Source organism: Rhinopithecus roxellana, chromosome 3 (assembly GCF_007565055.1).
Source record: "Rhinopithecus roxellana isolate Shanxi Qingling chromosome 3, ASM756505v1, whole genome shotgun sequence".
Taxonomy (NCBI): Eukaryota; Metazoa; Chordata; class Mammalia; order Primates; family Cercopithecidae; genus Rhinopithecus; species Rhinopithecus roxellana.
In genome coordinates this window covers 13,741,456-13,757,514 of record NC_044551.1, presented here as the reverse complement: position 1 = coordinate 13,757,514, position 16,059 = coordinate 13,741,456, and the positions used below count along the sequence as shown (strand labels likewise).

At 53.9% G+C, this 16,059-nt stretch overlaps 1 protein-coding gene and 1 pseudogene across 1 annotated transcript in view; one reads left to right on the top strand and one right to left on the bottom strand.

Annotated features, from left to right (window-relative positions):
- AHRR (aryl-hydrocarbon receptor repressor) overlaps positions 1-16,059 on the top strand; it is a 101,535-nt gene that overhangs the window by 56,175 nt on the left and 29,301 nt on the right. The gene's annotated exons all lie outside the window — the stretch shown is intronic.
- On the bottom strand, positions 11,650-12,535 carry LOC104654223 (annotated as a pseudogene).

The following is a 16,059-nucleotide window of genomic DNA, read 5'->3' as shown; positions in this document are numbered from 1 at the left end:
AGAAAGGACCGGGGCACAGATATGGAGGCCCCCAGGACACACAGCACAGGCTAACTCTGGCACCCGCGCCAGCATTGCTGGGTTCTTAAGGAAGGAGGCCACCATGAAAGACAGGAGTGAGCCAACCTGAGAAGGTGAGCTGGAGGGAGCAGAGATGCACGGAGTGAAGAAAAGACAGAGGCCGGAAAGGAAAGGAAAAGAAAAGAAAAGAAAGAACAGAGACACATGGAATGAAGATAGGACAGAGGCCGGAAAGGACAGAGATGCGTGGAACGCAGACAGAACAGAGACAGGACAGGACAGGACAGGAAAGACAGAGGCCAGAAAGGACAGAGACAGGCGGAATGAAGAAAAGACAGAGGCCGGAAGGGACAGAGACGTGCAGAATGAAGAAAAAACAGGGAAAGGAAAGGAGAGGAGAGGGGAGGGGAGGCAGAGGCTGGAAAGGAAAGGAAAGGAAAGGGCGGAATGAAGAAAAGACAGAGGCTGGAAAGGATGGAGACGTGCGGAATGAAGAAAAGACAGAGGCCCGGCATCTGTGGCACAACGCGGGGACTGCAGTCAAGAGTAACTTAATCGTACGTTTAAAAATAAGGAAGAATGTAATTGGATTGCTTGTAACACAAAGAGTAAGTGCTGCGGGATGGACACCCCATTCTCCATGATGTGACTGTCATGCGTCACATGCCTGTATCAAAATGTCTCAGGCATGCCATAAATATATACACCTACTATGTACACACAAGCATTAAAATAAAAAAATTTTCTTAAAAAGAGAGACAAAGACAGCTGACATCAGGATCTTCGGAGACCAGTGAAAGCACAGCACTGGCCACATGCAAATCAGTCACTGCAGAAAGAAAATTCAGACATGAGAATGGCTCAACAGTTAAAAGCGTGAGAGCAAAAGCCATAACAACCCCAGAGACGGGTTTGACATTAAAGCTGAAGAGGTCTTTCCATGAGTAAAGGAAAAAGAGGAGGAAATAATAAAGTCAGGAAAATGAGCAGAGCCCGAGAGACGCCGGGGGTCAGAGCTCCAGGAAGATCGGAGGCGAGGGAGTCATCGAGGGGGAGGCTGAGCTGGCTTCCCAGAGCCGAGGGCATGAGTTTCCGGGTTGGAAGTTCCTGCTGGGACCTCTGTGAGATTCCACCCTCGGGGACAAGGAGAAGATCCTAAATGCTCCCAGAGAGGAGGGGCGGGTTTCATGGAAAGGATCCAGAGACCTGGACGCAGGAGGCCGGGAGGAAACACACACGCGCCTTCCAACCTGGAGTTCACGCACACCCAGGGGCGGCGTCTGAGGTTTTGTTCTTTCAGGTTGTTTCTTGGGAAGCCCCTGGAGGCTTCTCCACCAGAACCGGCCACAGAAGGGGTTGGGGTGGGGATGGGAGCCCCTCCAGGAGGCGGTGGGAGAGATGGGACCCACCACCCCACGCAGAACATCCTCAGACAGAGAGGGGAGAGGCCCCAGAGAGGCTGAGATGGACAGGAACCAGGGCAGAGAAGGTGCGTTCAGCTGAGAGGCTTGTGAGCTACGTCAGTGGTGTGAGTGAGTGAGCACCTGGGAAAACGAAGTCAGCAAAGATGCAGCAACTCCAGGCCCACAGAGCTGCTCAGGCAGAGTGGGGGATTCACAGGCCATGCACACCCGGGTGACAGGAGCTCTGCAGGGGGAGCTGAGGCGGTCACGACACAGCCAGATTAGGAAGGTGGGGCCAGAGCGTGCACGGGCGCAGGGCAAGGCGGGCGCAGGGCAAGGTGGGTGCAGGGCGAGGCTGGCCCAGAGTGTGCATGGGCACAGGGTGAGGCAGGGCCAGAGGGTGCACGGCTGCAGGGTGAGGCAGGGCCAGAGCGTTCATGGGCGCAGGGAGAGGTGGGCGCAGGGCGAGGCGGGTGCAGGGCAAGGCGGGTGCAGGGCAAGGCGGGCGCAGGGCGAGGTGGGCGCAGGGCGAGGTGGGCACAGGGCGAGGCGGGTGCAGGGCAAGGCGGGTGCAGGGCGAGGCCAGCCCAGAGCCTGCATGAGTGCAGGGTGAGGCAGGGCCAGAGGGTGCACAGGTGCAGGGCAAGGCAGCGCCATAGGGTTCACGGGTATGGGGCGAGGCAGGTGCAGGGCAAGTGGGCGCAGGGTGAGGCAGGGCCAGAGCATGCATGGACACAGGGTGAGGCAGGGCCAGAGTGTGCACGGGCGCAGGGCGAGGCGGGCTCAGGGCAAGGTGGGAACAGGGCGAGGTGGGAGCAGGGTGAAGTGGGCGCAGGGCGAGGCGGGTGCAGGGCGAGGTGGGTGCAGATGCAGCAGGTGCAGACACGGCGTCCACAGCCAGGCCTAAAGACGGTGTCTGAAGCTGGGAAAACCCAGCAATGACTCGTTACATAAGCATGTGACTTAGCAAGACAGAGGAAAATGCCCAAACCGCCAGTGAGAAGGACTCAAAGCAGCCGCTCAAAGCAGCAGGAAGTTATGTGGTAGGGAGGCTGGTTTTAGGGACAACGGCTGGGTTTCGGTGGAGGTTTGCATGCTGTGTGACTCTTCAGACCTGGCACAGTTCACGTCGACTCTCCTTGCCCATTGCGTTCGTTTCGTCAGACCTTACAATGGTTACCCCAGGCTTACTTTGGTTCCTGGCTGCTTGGACTGTCTCCCCCATCCCTTCATTTTCAGCGTTTCCTTCTTGGTGTAGGTGTCTCTTGCAGGCGGCGGGTCAAGGGATCTCCCCCAACACCAAGCACCTTCTTTCACTGCGTCCACCTACTTCTTGTGATTCTTTAGGAGCTGATTTCTGTCATCCTGTTTTGTATTTTCCATTTACTGCATGTCCTTTGGTTTCTTTTTTTCTCCCCCTAACCCTCTGTTAGACAAATTGAGCTTTCTTGAACTAAAGGTACACATTCTGCTTTTGTTCTCATGGGGATGCCTTTGAAATGAGAGCTCTGAAATGAGAATCAGGTTGATTTGCTACTTCTCAGGCTCTTCTGTTGTGATGTTCCTGCAGCAGGGCCTGTGCTGGCACAGACACATCCTCTGGCCCTCCCCGCGTTGGCAGCGTGTTAACTGTGTCTGAAGCTTAATCCCAATGTCACAGATTCTTGTCTTTGCACCTAATGTTAGGTGTCGTCTGCAGCCTGGGGCACCCAATCACGTCACTCACTAACCGATCGTTCCTCCTCCTGAGTGTTCCTCCAGTGGTCCGCTGTAGGCCTCACTGTGAAACCTTCTGGACGCCCTCGCAAGTGGGAGAATGCTGCTGTGTCTTCGTGTGTGGACGGTAGCGGGCTGCATGTGGAGCTCCAGGCTGAAGCCTGTCCTGGTGTCTACAGGGCCACGTGGCCTTGCTGCTGAGCCTGGTGGGTCTGGATCTGCTCTTTTCTTGCTCTCCTGGGAGCTGTTGCAATGGTTTGTTTATTTATTTATTTATTTTTATTTTTTATTTTTTGAGATGGAGTCTCACTCTGTTGCCCAGGCTGGAGTGCAGTGGCGCGATCTTGGCTCACTGCAAGGTCTGCCTCCCAAGTTCAAGTGATTCTCCTGCCTCAGCCTCCCAAGTAGCTGGGATTATAGGTGCGTGCACAACCACGCCCGGCTAATTTTTGTGTTTTTAGTAGAAATGGAGTTTCGCCATGTTGGCCAGGCTGGTCTCCAACTCCTGACCTTAAGTGATCCACCTCCCAAAGTGCTGGGATGACAGGCGTGAGCCGCTGTGCCCGGCCTGTTTTCTTTCTGGTGGTCGACAGTTTCGCGGCGACGTGTCCTCTGGTTTTCCTGCTGGGGGCTCTGTGAGCTCTTCGCAGCCGAGGTCTCTCATGTTCGGTTCTGGACGTTCTGTGTCTGTCGCCACACTGGTGGTGTCCCTCTCCATTCTTGGTTTTATCTTCTGGACCTGCTGTTACCGAGGCAGGGTCCTTCTGCAGCCACCCTCCCGGCTCTGGGTTTCTTGCTGGCTCCATCTGGGTGGCAGGAGGGAGGCCCTGCAAGGAGCCTCCAGGCTGCAGCTTTGTGCTCAGCCTCATTCCTGCTTTTCTCTGCCCCAGGGTATCTCCTTTCCTGCCTGTGTGCTGGAACCCTCTTGTCTTTGCCTGTTGCTTGGCTCCATTTTCCTGGCTGTGGCTCCTGCGCTCCGGTCCCTGTGGGCGCAGGCTCCGATTGGGCCTGTGTGGGGTTGGGCAGGGCTGGCCCTGGTTGCATGGAGGGCAGAGGGGAGGGCAGGCGGGCAGGGCTGGTTCCTGGGTGGGGAGTTTACCTCTGAAGGGAGCACCGTGGGAGGGAGCACTTTTGCCCCGAGTCCTCCCCAGCCTGGAGGTTTGCACAAGAGGAGGAGGGTGGGTGCTGGAGCGGGTGGTGTGACTGTGTCAACCTCTCGTGTCTCCAGATCTTGCCCCTCAGGGCCCTGCTGCAGCCTCCTGCTGTCACCCCCTCAGGCAGGGCTGTCCCAAGGCATCTTGGGAGGGCAGAGGCAGAACAGGAAAGTGATTTCTCCCACCTGTGTTTTGACTGCGACGCCCAAGCCCCTGCCCTGGGCTATGGCTCCCAATCTCCTCCACACCCTAACCCCAGATAGCCCAAGACCTGGGGTTCCCTCGGCTTTTCTGTCCTCAAGTCCCCCTCCTGCCAGGTGGCTGACACTGGCTGCCCTGCATCCCCATTCCCTGAATGACACTGGTGTGGAATGCAGGCAGAAGCGGTCTGGGAGACACGAGCTCTGGTGGTGGGATGCAGTTGGCCGAACACCAGGCTGAGCAGGGTCCGAAAATTAGGGGAATAAAAGTCCCAGGAGAGGACGAGGTGGCAAACAGGAAGGGCAGCTGACTCACCAGCCCAGAGCAGGGGAATCTCACCAGTTCCCTGAAACGGAGCTTCTCAGCTTCGGGGCTGGACGAGCGGCTTCCCAGAGGCCACTGCAGGCCAGGTCATCAGAGGCGCCTGCTCCAGCTTCCACCCTGCCCTGTGCCCAATGGCAGCCGAGCAGGGCTTCACAAAAACAGCTGTGAGAACAGCCTTGCGTGTCTGGAAGTCCCAAGCCGCTCGGCAGACGGTCACTGGGCCGCGCTGCTGCTCTGGTGTGGTTTCTGGAAAAGCATCCGCAAATTCCTGAGAAGTCCCCAGGAACCAAAGTGTCCAGCATTTGAAATTTAACAAGTGGGGAGATGCACCTCCGCTGCAGGCTGCTGTCCTAAAGAAAGGCCTAGAAGCCCTTCTGGCTAGGGCTGCGCACATGTTCCTGTGAGGGACACTTTGGGAGAGGATTGAGTGAGGGGGACAGGAAGTGAAGCAAAAGGGACGAGGGTCCCCTTCCTCCAGCTTCCTCCACGCAGTGATGCAGCCTGGCTCTAAGGGGCCCCTGGTATGAGGATTAGGAGGCCATGGGTCGTCCAGAAACTCAGGCCAGAAGCGAAGGTATAAAACACCAGATGATAACACAGGACCACAACTCAGAGGGCTCTGGGAGCACAAAGCCGGGGTACAGGGGAAACCAGCCCAGGAGGGTAAGAGAGGGATGGGGCAGCGGGGCCCTGCAGCTCAGGAGCTGGGGAGTCCCAGCCCCCATGACAAGGCGGCAACCCAGACAGAGGGGCCCGGGCCTCTGGGCCTGGCACCCCGTCCTCAGGGGAGGCATGGGGGCTGAAGGGGATGGCCGTGCGGGGACAGCAGGCTGGGAGGGGGCATCCCACACCCACCTCTGTCCCTGACTTTAGAAGTGATGGGGGTGGAGAACTGAGCCCCGCATGCCATGGCTGGGGTCTGCGTGTCTGGAGGTACTGAGGCGGGTGGTCCCAGCCTCACCCTGGCACCCGCCGGCGACTGTGGAGAGAGCTCCCTGACGCCGGAGCCTGCTCCTGGCTCTGTTCTGGGCACTGTCCCACAAGCCCCACAGAACACACTTGGCCTCATCTCCTGGCCTGGCATTTTCTGCTGCTTCCTCGGCCTTTCTGCTGAGAGAAATCCACGTTTTACCGTCTGTTGTCGCTGCTGGGCCTGATGTTCCAAAACTCCTTGGCTTTCATTTCAGGAGTTCATGAGATGTATTTGATAAACAAAGGTATAGCCAGAGGTTTCACCAGGGAGGAAGTGTGCCGGCCCTGCCACTGGCCTGAGAGTGGGCACAGTGGGAGGGTAGCCCAGCTCCTCTTGCACCCACCTGCCCACCCTCTCCCCGACCCCCACCCGCCTCTCCCACCCATCCACAGCCCAGGCCAGTTCTGGGAGGCTGGGGACCCCTGCCCAGCTGGGTCAGAGTGCCCGGCTCCTTGCCCCCCTCGGAGGCTGCTGCAGGTGTCCGGGGCGCACATCGGCCTCTCTGTGACTTTCACATCCCCAGGACTCTCCACCGTTTACCCCCGACTGTCCGCGTTAGCCCCTGACTGTCCACGTTAGCCCCCGACCGTCCACGTTAGCCCCTGACCGTCCGTGTTAGCCCCTGACCATCTGTGTTAGCCCCTGACAGTCCGCGTTAGCCCCTGACTGTCTGCGTTAGCCCCTGACTGTCCATGTTAGCCCCGACTGTCCACGTTAGCCCCTGACCGTCCATGTTAGCCCCTGACCGTCCATGTTAGCCCCGACTGTCTGCGTTAGCCCCTGACTGTCCACGTTAGCCCCTGACTGTCCAGTTAGCCCCTGACCATCTATGGTCACTGAGCCAGGTACACAGAGTTCTAGTCAGTGGTGTTCACTTGGCCCCTGCTCTGCCCTCGGCTCAGCTGGGCTTGGACCTTTGCATCCCGGGCTCTGCCCAGCAGGCGACTTCAGCACAGGTGAGGGTCCTGGGCGTCCCTGGTGGAGGGAGTATGTTTGTGCCAGCCTGGGTTTCAGGTGCCATGCGCTGTGAGCGGGGGTCGCACCCGCTTGGCTGTTACTCCGTTTTAAGCTGCCGACACTAGGAGGAGGCAGTGCCGTCATCACCGATGGGCTCATGTGAGAAGGGCTGGGGCTTGCAGGGCCTTCTGCGCCCAGGCCTGGGTCCTGCAGGCTCCAGAGGCTGTGAGTGGCCCTCAGTGAACTGTGGGTCTGTGTGTGGCCCTGGCTTCAGCAGCCGCCCCAGTCTGTTCTGGGTGGATTTTCCCCACCCAAGGTCACTGGTGCACTCAGAACCCCCCCTGCCAACCTGCTCAGCACCACCGTGGCGTACCTTGTTCCTCCCGAGGACCAAGCAGCCGCAGCTCCCACTCAATGCCCACCTCTCGGCCTCACGGCAGCTGTCTTGCCATTGGTTTCCTACCAGGTGGTTCTTATCCCCATGCCACCTTCCTTGTCTGCTCTGAGGCAGCCAGGTCAGCACGGAGCCCCCTCGGGCTCTCCTGGGTGTGGAGCCGCGGTTGCAGGGGGATGGCCCAGGCCAACTCTGGCCCCAAGGTCTCCGAGGCTGGGGCTGGCGGCGCAGGACACACCCAGGGCGTAGGGTCCCAGGCTTAGGGAGCAGCAGGGACGGCTCCCGACCACCAGGACCCCGGCAGGATGGGCCTGGAGCTTCCGCAGGGAGATTCACTGTGGGAACGTCAGCTGCGTTTGTTTATGGGTTGTGACTCTGCTTCTGGTGAAGTAAGTTTCACACTCGGTCAGGTGTTTGCATTCAGAAAGCGGATCCCAGTTTTAAAAACCTAAGTTTTGTTCTCTAGAAAATGACATCAGCTTTGGACATCAGATTGCCTGTCCAGCACAGCCGTTTGCCCTCCAGTCACAGTGACAGCAGGTGCTGCCCTGATCACTGGAGGGTGCCTGGTGCTGCTGCTCACCGCGCCCTCACAGACGCTCACTGCTGCCGTTCCGTCTTCCACAGGAGGAAACCAAGGCCCAGAGAGGTGAATTAACTGGCTAAGGGCCCACAGCAAAGGCGAGGTCAGAGGCACCGTCGGCACAGGCTGGTCTCCCTCAGGCAGAAGGGGGCCCAGGACACTGGGTTAATCGAGCGGGGCTGCGGTGGGCGTCAGGAGGGACTGCCCGGGGGCCGGGGTCTGCCTGCTCTCCCAGGGCCCCGGGGCTTCAGTCGGCCTCCCGCTCTGTGGCCGTCCGGCCATCCACCAGCTGCATTCTCAAGAACTGTCTTCAAACGCTGGAGCTGCTCAGTGAAAGAGTCAAGGCTGCGCTTGCTGTTTGTGGGATCTATAAACAGCCAGTTATTCAGCTCCCCAGGCCAGAGCGCTGCCTCGCACGCACGCAAGCCCCATGGAGCGGCCCCTGCGAGTGATCTGGCTCCAGGAGGCCGGGCCAGCTGCCCTGACGCCCGCCCGGTGCCCGCTCGCGTGACTAGCGGTGGTGTTGTGGCTCCGTAACTGTGGCAACGGCTCTCAGGGGAGCACAGCGCTCCCAACTTCCCTTTACTCCAAGGAGGGGCAGCCGGGGGGCTGTGGAGGGTTGTTCCTTTTTCCCTCATTTTCCCTCTGCCATGACCTTGACAAAAATAATCTTTGAAGTACTTGCCGGCTATTTTTTTCTGCCCTGGAACTGGAAGAGATCAGGATATTTAAAGGGTTTGACAGAGGAAGTCCCGGCTTTCTCAGAACATTTGCCCCGTTCCCTGTGGTGCCTGGGGAAGATCGCGGCTCCGGCCCTCACCTGCCCTGGCCTCACCTGCCCCGTTGTTCTTGCGAAGTGGCAGGTGTGCCGTTCGCTGATGTTCAGTAACAGCACATAGATGTGATCTTTTTCCCCTTAAAAAAAGTGCAGCCTTAACCTTAGAGCCAAATCCTTTTTTCCATTTGGAAAAGTGATCTCATTTTCCATGGACCATGTTAAAAAAAAAAAAAAAAAAAAAAAAACTTTTGTAGGATTAGAAAGGCAGAAAGAGAGAAAACAAACAGACTCTCGAGATGCATATTTGAAAGATGGGCCCACATGTGTAAAAGTATTTGGCGTGACAGTGCTGGACCAGAAGTCAGTCTGATATTGAATCCATATGACACAGCAAACAGCATTTTATGGTCTTTCAAAAAAATTCTGCCTTGTGAGTTAAAATTAAGGTTGCTTTTGGTTGTGACTAATCTCATAAAATCTTTTTTAAGAAGACATTTTATATACTCAAGCCTTGAAAATGTCTTTGGTCTTTGAACTATTATTAGTAGGACATCATCAGTATGTGGCAACCGCTGAACTGGGAAAGCTGTGGCAGGAGCTGGCGGGCACAGACCCTTTGCGGCAGTGCCAGGAGGGCTGGGGGCTGAGGACCCGAGGCCCTGTGCACCCCCTCCAGCTTGTGCAGGCCGAGAGCGAGGCCCCTCAGTGTCACCACTGCCCGGCTCAGAGCAGGCGGTTGACGGGAACTTCGTTCCCTTTCAGCAGACACCCCCCAGGCCACACGACCCCGGCTGCTTCACGTTCTCACCTGTTTTCTAATGACCCCTTGGTACACCCCATGTCATCTCACCCTGTCTCTGCCTAAATCCCAGGGGAGGGAGGGGCTGCAGGGGTCTGAGGGGCGGGTGCCAGCCTTAGGGGCCAGCCTGAGGCACAGTGGTGGTGTGGGTCCCCCAGTTCCGGACACAGCTGCTGACCCCCAAGATGGGAGCCACCATAGAGAAAGGGTGTCGACGCCATGGGTGCCAGCTCTGGGCCACGCTTTCTGGGTTGCCCAGTGTCTATCACCACATGGGAAGGGTGTGGGATTGGCCCATGGTCCCTCCATGGCCACAAAGTCCCTGAGCTCCATTGGCACCAGCCCAGGGCCTGTATCTTGCTGAGCACAGGCAGGGACGATCCTGGGCCCTCGTGGATACTGCCCACGGTCATCTCCAGGCAGGACAAGAACTCTAGGAGTTCCAAGGTGAAGCTGTGAAGCCAGCACAGGCAGGTGCAGTGGCAAAACGCAGGTCAAGTGTGCCTGGCACCATCGTTCCACAGGATGCCAGCTCTGTGGGACACAGAGTGTGATTTAACCCTCACCACAGCCTCTGAGTCACCTTTTATCCCAGGTGGGGATTGCAAGGAAGAGCGAAGTGTCGTGAAGTGATTTCAACCTTAGGTACCTTCCTTCTGGAAATGCAGCCACAGCAGCAGTGTTCCCAGCCAAAGCAAGGTGGCAACCAAGCCTCCGCTGACAGGTGGGCGGGTTGGCAAGATATGGTGTCTACCTACAGAGGGTAGTATTCAGCCTTAAAAACGGTGGGGCAGTGAAAGAGAAATACACAGACAGGACTACACCAAACTGAAAACTTCTGCCCAGCAAAGGAAACCATCAACAGAATGAAGAGGCAGCCTACGGAATGGGAGGGCGCATTTGCCAACCATACATCTGACAGGCGGGAAAGACCCCAAATACATAAGGAACCCAGCCAACTCAAGAGCAAGAAAACAACCCGATTAAAACCAGGCAAAGGACCTGATAGATTCTTCTCCAAAGGAGACACAAAATGGCTGGCTTGTACGTGGAAAGGTGCTCGGCATCACCAGGCATGGGGAAGTGCAAATGGAAACCGTCAGCAAGCTCATCTCGCACCATCAGGATGGCTGTTTCAAAGACATGAAGGCAGTCGTTGGTGAGGGTGTGGAGAGAAGGGGACTCTCGTGCACTGTTGGCAGGAATGTAAATTAGTGTAGAGTGATGGAAGGTTGCATGGAGCTTCCTTGAAAAATTAAAAATGGAACTTCCAGGTGACCCAGCAGTGCCTCTGCTGAGCATTTACCCAAAGGAGCTGAAATCAGAATCAGAGACACCCGTGCCCCCGTGCTTGTCGAAGCAGTGGCCACAGTAGCCAGGACGTGGAGACAGCGTGCACGTCCACCAGTGAATGCACAGGTAAAGAAAATGTTCTGTATCTACACTGTGGAATACTATTTAACCAGAAAAAGAAGGGAATCCTGGTATTTGCAAACCATGGATGAACCTGGAGGACATGGTGCTGAGTGAAGTAAGTCATGAACAGACAGTTCTGCGTGATCTCACTTGTATGTGGAATCTAAAAAAGTGGAACTCATAGAAACAGAGAGTTGATAGTTACCAGGGGCAGGGGTTGGGGTCAGGAGGGGGCTAAAAAAGGAAGGAAGGAAATGGACAGGCGCTGTGGCTCGGATCCACCTAGAGGACCCTGCGGAGTGAAACAAAGTCAAAGCCTGCTGGATTCGGCTCAGATGAGGTCCGCAGCGGAGGCAAATTCACAGCGGCAGAAAGCGGGTGGGATGCACGGGGCTGGGGAGGGGAGAGGGGGCACGTGTTTAATGTGGACAGTTTGGGTTTGGGAGGGTGGGAGCGTTCTGAAGGTGGATGGTCATGATGGTTGCACAACGATGTGAATATGCTTAAGGCCACTGAGCTCAAAAGGATTGAAATTTAACCACTTAGGTCAGGCACGGGGGCTGATGCCTGGAATCCCAGCACTGTGGGAGGCCAAGGCGGGTGGATCACCTGAGGTCAGGAGTTTGAGACCAGCCTGGCCAACGTGGCGAAACCCTGTCACTACAAAAAATGCAAAAATTAGCTGGGTGTGGTGGCGCAGTGCAAACCTGTAATTCCAGCTACTCGGGAAGCTGAGGCAGGAGAATTGCTTGAACCCGGGAGGGGGAGGTTGCAGTGAGCCAAGATCGCACCACTGCACTCCAGCCTGGGTGACAGAATGAGACTCTGCCTCAAAAAAAAAAAAGAGAAAAGTACCACTTAACCACTTAAAAATGGTTAAAATAGTATTTTTTTTTTTAACTTTCAGACGCATATTTGTCTTTATTAACATTACTGATGCAGAACATTCGATTACTTATCGTTTCCATGGTCTTTGTTCAAAGTGTCTCTTTCCTGGGTCTCTTGAGTTTCTTGATACGCTTTCTCTTCCTTTTTGCTCAAAGGACGAAGAACGCACATTAAAACTTTTCCTCCTTGAACAGCTCATGGTCTAGATGAGAATGGAGCTATTCCAGGCACGGTCTGGAGTATTTGATGACATATCCCCCAGGCGCGGTCTGGGGTACTGGATGAAGTCTCCCCCAGGCGCGGTCTGGAGTACTGGATGAAATATCTCCACTTTATTTTCTGACTCATCTACTTTTTCACCTTTATAGTCATTCGAACTTGGTGTTTTTCCTTAATCCACGGCTGAATCTGTTTAGTCTTTGTGTCCAAATCATGTTGTCCAGCATTTGAAGAAACAGTCAGTTCCTTTGTCAGGGCTGGTCCAGTTTTGGGGTTACCCTTCTCCATCTCACTCAGCCTCTGCCATTCCTGGTGAGTCTGCATTCCTGTCATGAGCTGGTCTTCTGCAGGCTGCTTTGAACCCGTCGCAGCTCTCGCTCATCCATGAGTCTAATCACATCTGCTCCGTGCGTGTTCCCAAATCATTGCCCTTCTCATCAAATACTTGAATAATTTGCTGACTAATTTTTCTTCCAGTGTTACTAAAAGCTGTTTCACTCTTTTTTTTTCTTTTTTCCTTCACTCTGGGTGTCTTCAGCAGTACCAAAGGCTTTTGCATGATTTAGGAAGGAGAGTCTTGGGGCAGAAGCAATAGGGGGCCACTATGGGGTGCTGTCTTTTGCACGTTGTGTTTACCAAAACATCTAATACAATTATTTTCAGACTTTACGGTTTGTAGTGTTAACCTCTTTAGAAAAAGAGTAGCCATCCTGTGCGGGGCAGGTGATTGGTACTAAAATGGTAATTTTTATGTTATGTATATTTTATTATAATTTTAAAAACTTTTTTACGGTTTGGAAAAAACTGTCATAAAAATTCACTCTCTTGGTTGGGTCGGTAATACGAGGGACATGGACGTCTGGCCTTGGGGGGGTCCCAGCCTGGTCACGTAAGCTAAAACTAAAGTCCACAAAAATCCTCTAAGAAAGATTTCTTCCAGCTGGTGGGAGGCTGGATGAGAAGGTGTTATGTTTTTAGGTGAAAATCCAAGGCAGCACAGGACATGGTGAGATGATTATCCAGCTTGCTAATCTGCCGGCAGGCACCACCTGCCATTCCTCCTCCATGCCTTCGAGTAGCAGGCTCAGTCCGTTTCGGGGAGGCTGGCATGAGGCTGTCTTCACACCCCCTGCAGGGTCCATTTCATGTCCTGCTGATTAATCCAGTTACTGGGAGGAAAACAGTGATTTCCTTTCTGTGGATCATCCCATGGACGCATTGCATCCTTTATTCAGTGACGTAAACAACTAAGTCTCAAGTGTTCCATAGCCACCTCCCCCAAAGAAATGCAGCAGGTCTGAGAAGAGAGCCCCTTGGGGAAATCTGGGCAAACCGAGAGCTTGTGAATAGCCCCGGACGGGTCCAGGCAGATTCACCAGACTTTCTGCTCATGACCCAAAGACGTTAGTATGGAACCAATCCTCTTCCTCGGAGCTGCACGGGAATGAAAATGTACAAATACCACAGTTTGTCGTAGCTCCTTAGATGCTCCCGTGGATGCAGATGTCCTGCGGGGTCAATTTCCCTCTCTAGAAACGTGGTGGAGTTCAGGGTGACTGGTAACGATGGGCTTCTTGTCTGATGCTAAACCATATAAAGCGTTGGCCTATTTTGTCATGGTGGAGCAGCCTACAGTGTTGCCCGCTGTTTTGTTGTGACAGCTGGGCAGGGGCTCCTGACGTCTCCCTCCAAGTGGGAGGTGCTTTGTGAGACTTGGGTTTCTTGTTCAGACGCTCAACACAGAGTTCAAATCCCATTGTGAAGTCATCACCTGGCACCTGCACCTCTGTATCCAGAGCCAAGCAGGCGGCACACCTTCAGGTCGGTGGGAGAGAGGGCCTTCGGGTCGCCAGCACCTGACCCGGCAGCCTTGTCCCGCCGCCTGCTCCTCCGCTCTCTCCGTCTCCAGCTCCTCCGCTCTCTCCGTCGGTCGTAACATCTTACTGCTCCCCTCACCCACTGTTGAGTTGATCTTTGACAAGTGTTTATTTTATATTTTCACGGCACCTGTGACTTTTCTTTTTGGAGACTTTACTGATTGAAAAACGTGGCTTTGCAGCCCAGCAAGCCTCTAGGTCTGAGGCTGCATCCTTCTGGTGTGGCTTTCCTCCTGAATCAGGCGTGGTGTGATGGCATCTGGGGAAGAACACGCAGCCTCTGGTTCGAACTGGACCCTGGGCAGTGGTTCAACCTTCCCCACACCTGTGACACCCAACAAGACAGACACAGACGTGTGAAACGCTCTACAGCCACCCGAAGAAGGTAGAAATTCTACAACAAAATTAATTGGGGAAAAAAACTAAGGAGAAAACAGGAAAGGAAAGGTGTTGCCCAGAAGAAGCCTCTTGCAGTGTGAATGGGAACCTGCCACAGCTGGGCTTGGGCCAGGCGCCCACGGTGTTGCTGGGCACTCGGGCCCCTTCTGCTGCCCCCAGCCCTGCTTCCTTCCAGCCAGTGGCTCTGTGAGCTGCCTTTTGTCTGCATGTCTTGCAGGAATATGGAGGGACCAGACCAGGATGGCCCCATGTCAGGAGAAAGAGCATCCCCAATCCGCAGCCCCTACCTCATGGGCCAAATCACCCCACGTGGGAGGCTGGGAGGCACATTTTTCTGTGAGTGAACTACTCTGAACAGAATCATAATTGCACTGGTAAGGAAGAACAGAAAGTTGTCTCAAAATAAAGGGGGATCAGGTGTCTGGTCCACTTGTTTTTGGAAGCATATTTCAGGAAAACATTAAGAAACAGAAAATACTCAAGCTGGGTAAGCCATTCAAGAGCCTAGAAAGGGATGGAAAGCTGTTCAGTTAATTCTGAGAGGTTAGGAAAACGCTGGTGCGAAAATACGATGCAGGCAGCTCAAAGGAGAAACGCAGCCTCTTCTCCGCTGTGAAACTGCACAAAACAATTCCAGATAAAATAATAGCAACTGACTCCCATCTGTGTTATAAAAGCACGGGCCGCTGCAGTTACAGTGGTCGAGGAGTAAGGTGAGACTCTGATGTTGGGAAATACCCATAAAATTAACTTAGCAAATTAATATACTAAAGGAGGAGAGTGGCAGCTTGTAGATGATCCTGATTAAACAGGCAATAATAATGTTTCTTAATATAGCACCAGTTATTGAAAAGCCTATCTCTGTCCCAGTGATTTGAGGTGACACTTTTTGTTTTTTTTTGAGACGGAGTCTCGCTCTGCCCCCAGGCTGGAGTGCAGTGGCTTGGTCTCGGCTCACTGCAAGCTCCGCCTCCCGGGTTCACGACATTCTCCTGCCTCAGCCTCCCGAGTAGCTGGGACTACAGGCGCCGCCACCTCGCCCGGCTAATTTTTTTGTATTTTTAGTAGAGATGGGGTTTCACTGTGTTAGCCAGGATGGTCTCGATCTCCTGACCTCGTGATCCGCCCACCTCAGCCTCCCAAAGTGCTGGGATTACAGGCATGAGGCACCGCGCCCAGCCTGTGACACCTTTTTCATGCATCAAATTTCCATTTGTGCTTGGACCCATTTCTGGACGTCCCATTCTAGTCCATTCATTGATGTGTCTGTTCATGCTCCATGATTTAATTATAGAGGCCTGACAGTATTTCTTAGATGTTGAATAAGATGATCCTGTCTCTTGGCTTTTTTTTCTTCCTGTGCTTTTGTAGCTATGATAATTGCATATTTATTTTCATATTTAGTATAAACCTACCAGCTGCATAATCAGTTTGATGCTATGTTTATTAATTAGTATTACAGCATATTGATAGATTCACTCAGGAGGAACAGACATCTGTAGGATGTTGACTCATCTTGTGCATTGAGGTGTGTCTTCCCATTTGTTCAAATATAATTATGCAAGATTGAGGTGTGTCTTCCCATTTGTTCAAATATAATTTTTTGTGCCTCTGGAGATGTTCTGAAACTTTCTTCATATAGGTTTTGCACACGTCTCAAGTTTATTTATAAGTACTTTAGCTTCTTTGATGTTTTTGTAAATGGGGCTTTATCTACAATTATGTATCCTAATCTGGCCGTAGTTTGTAAAGGTTATGGATATCTGTATGTTAATTTTGTACTGAATTATTTTATTGGGGTTATTTCATTTTATTTTATTTTTTTGAGACAGAGTTTTGCTCCTGTTGCCCAGGCTGGAGCGCAGTGTCACGATCTCGGCTCACTGCAACCTCCACCTCCCAGGCTCAAGCCATTCTCCCTCCTCAGCCTCCCTAGTAGCTGGGACCACAGGCATGC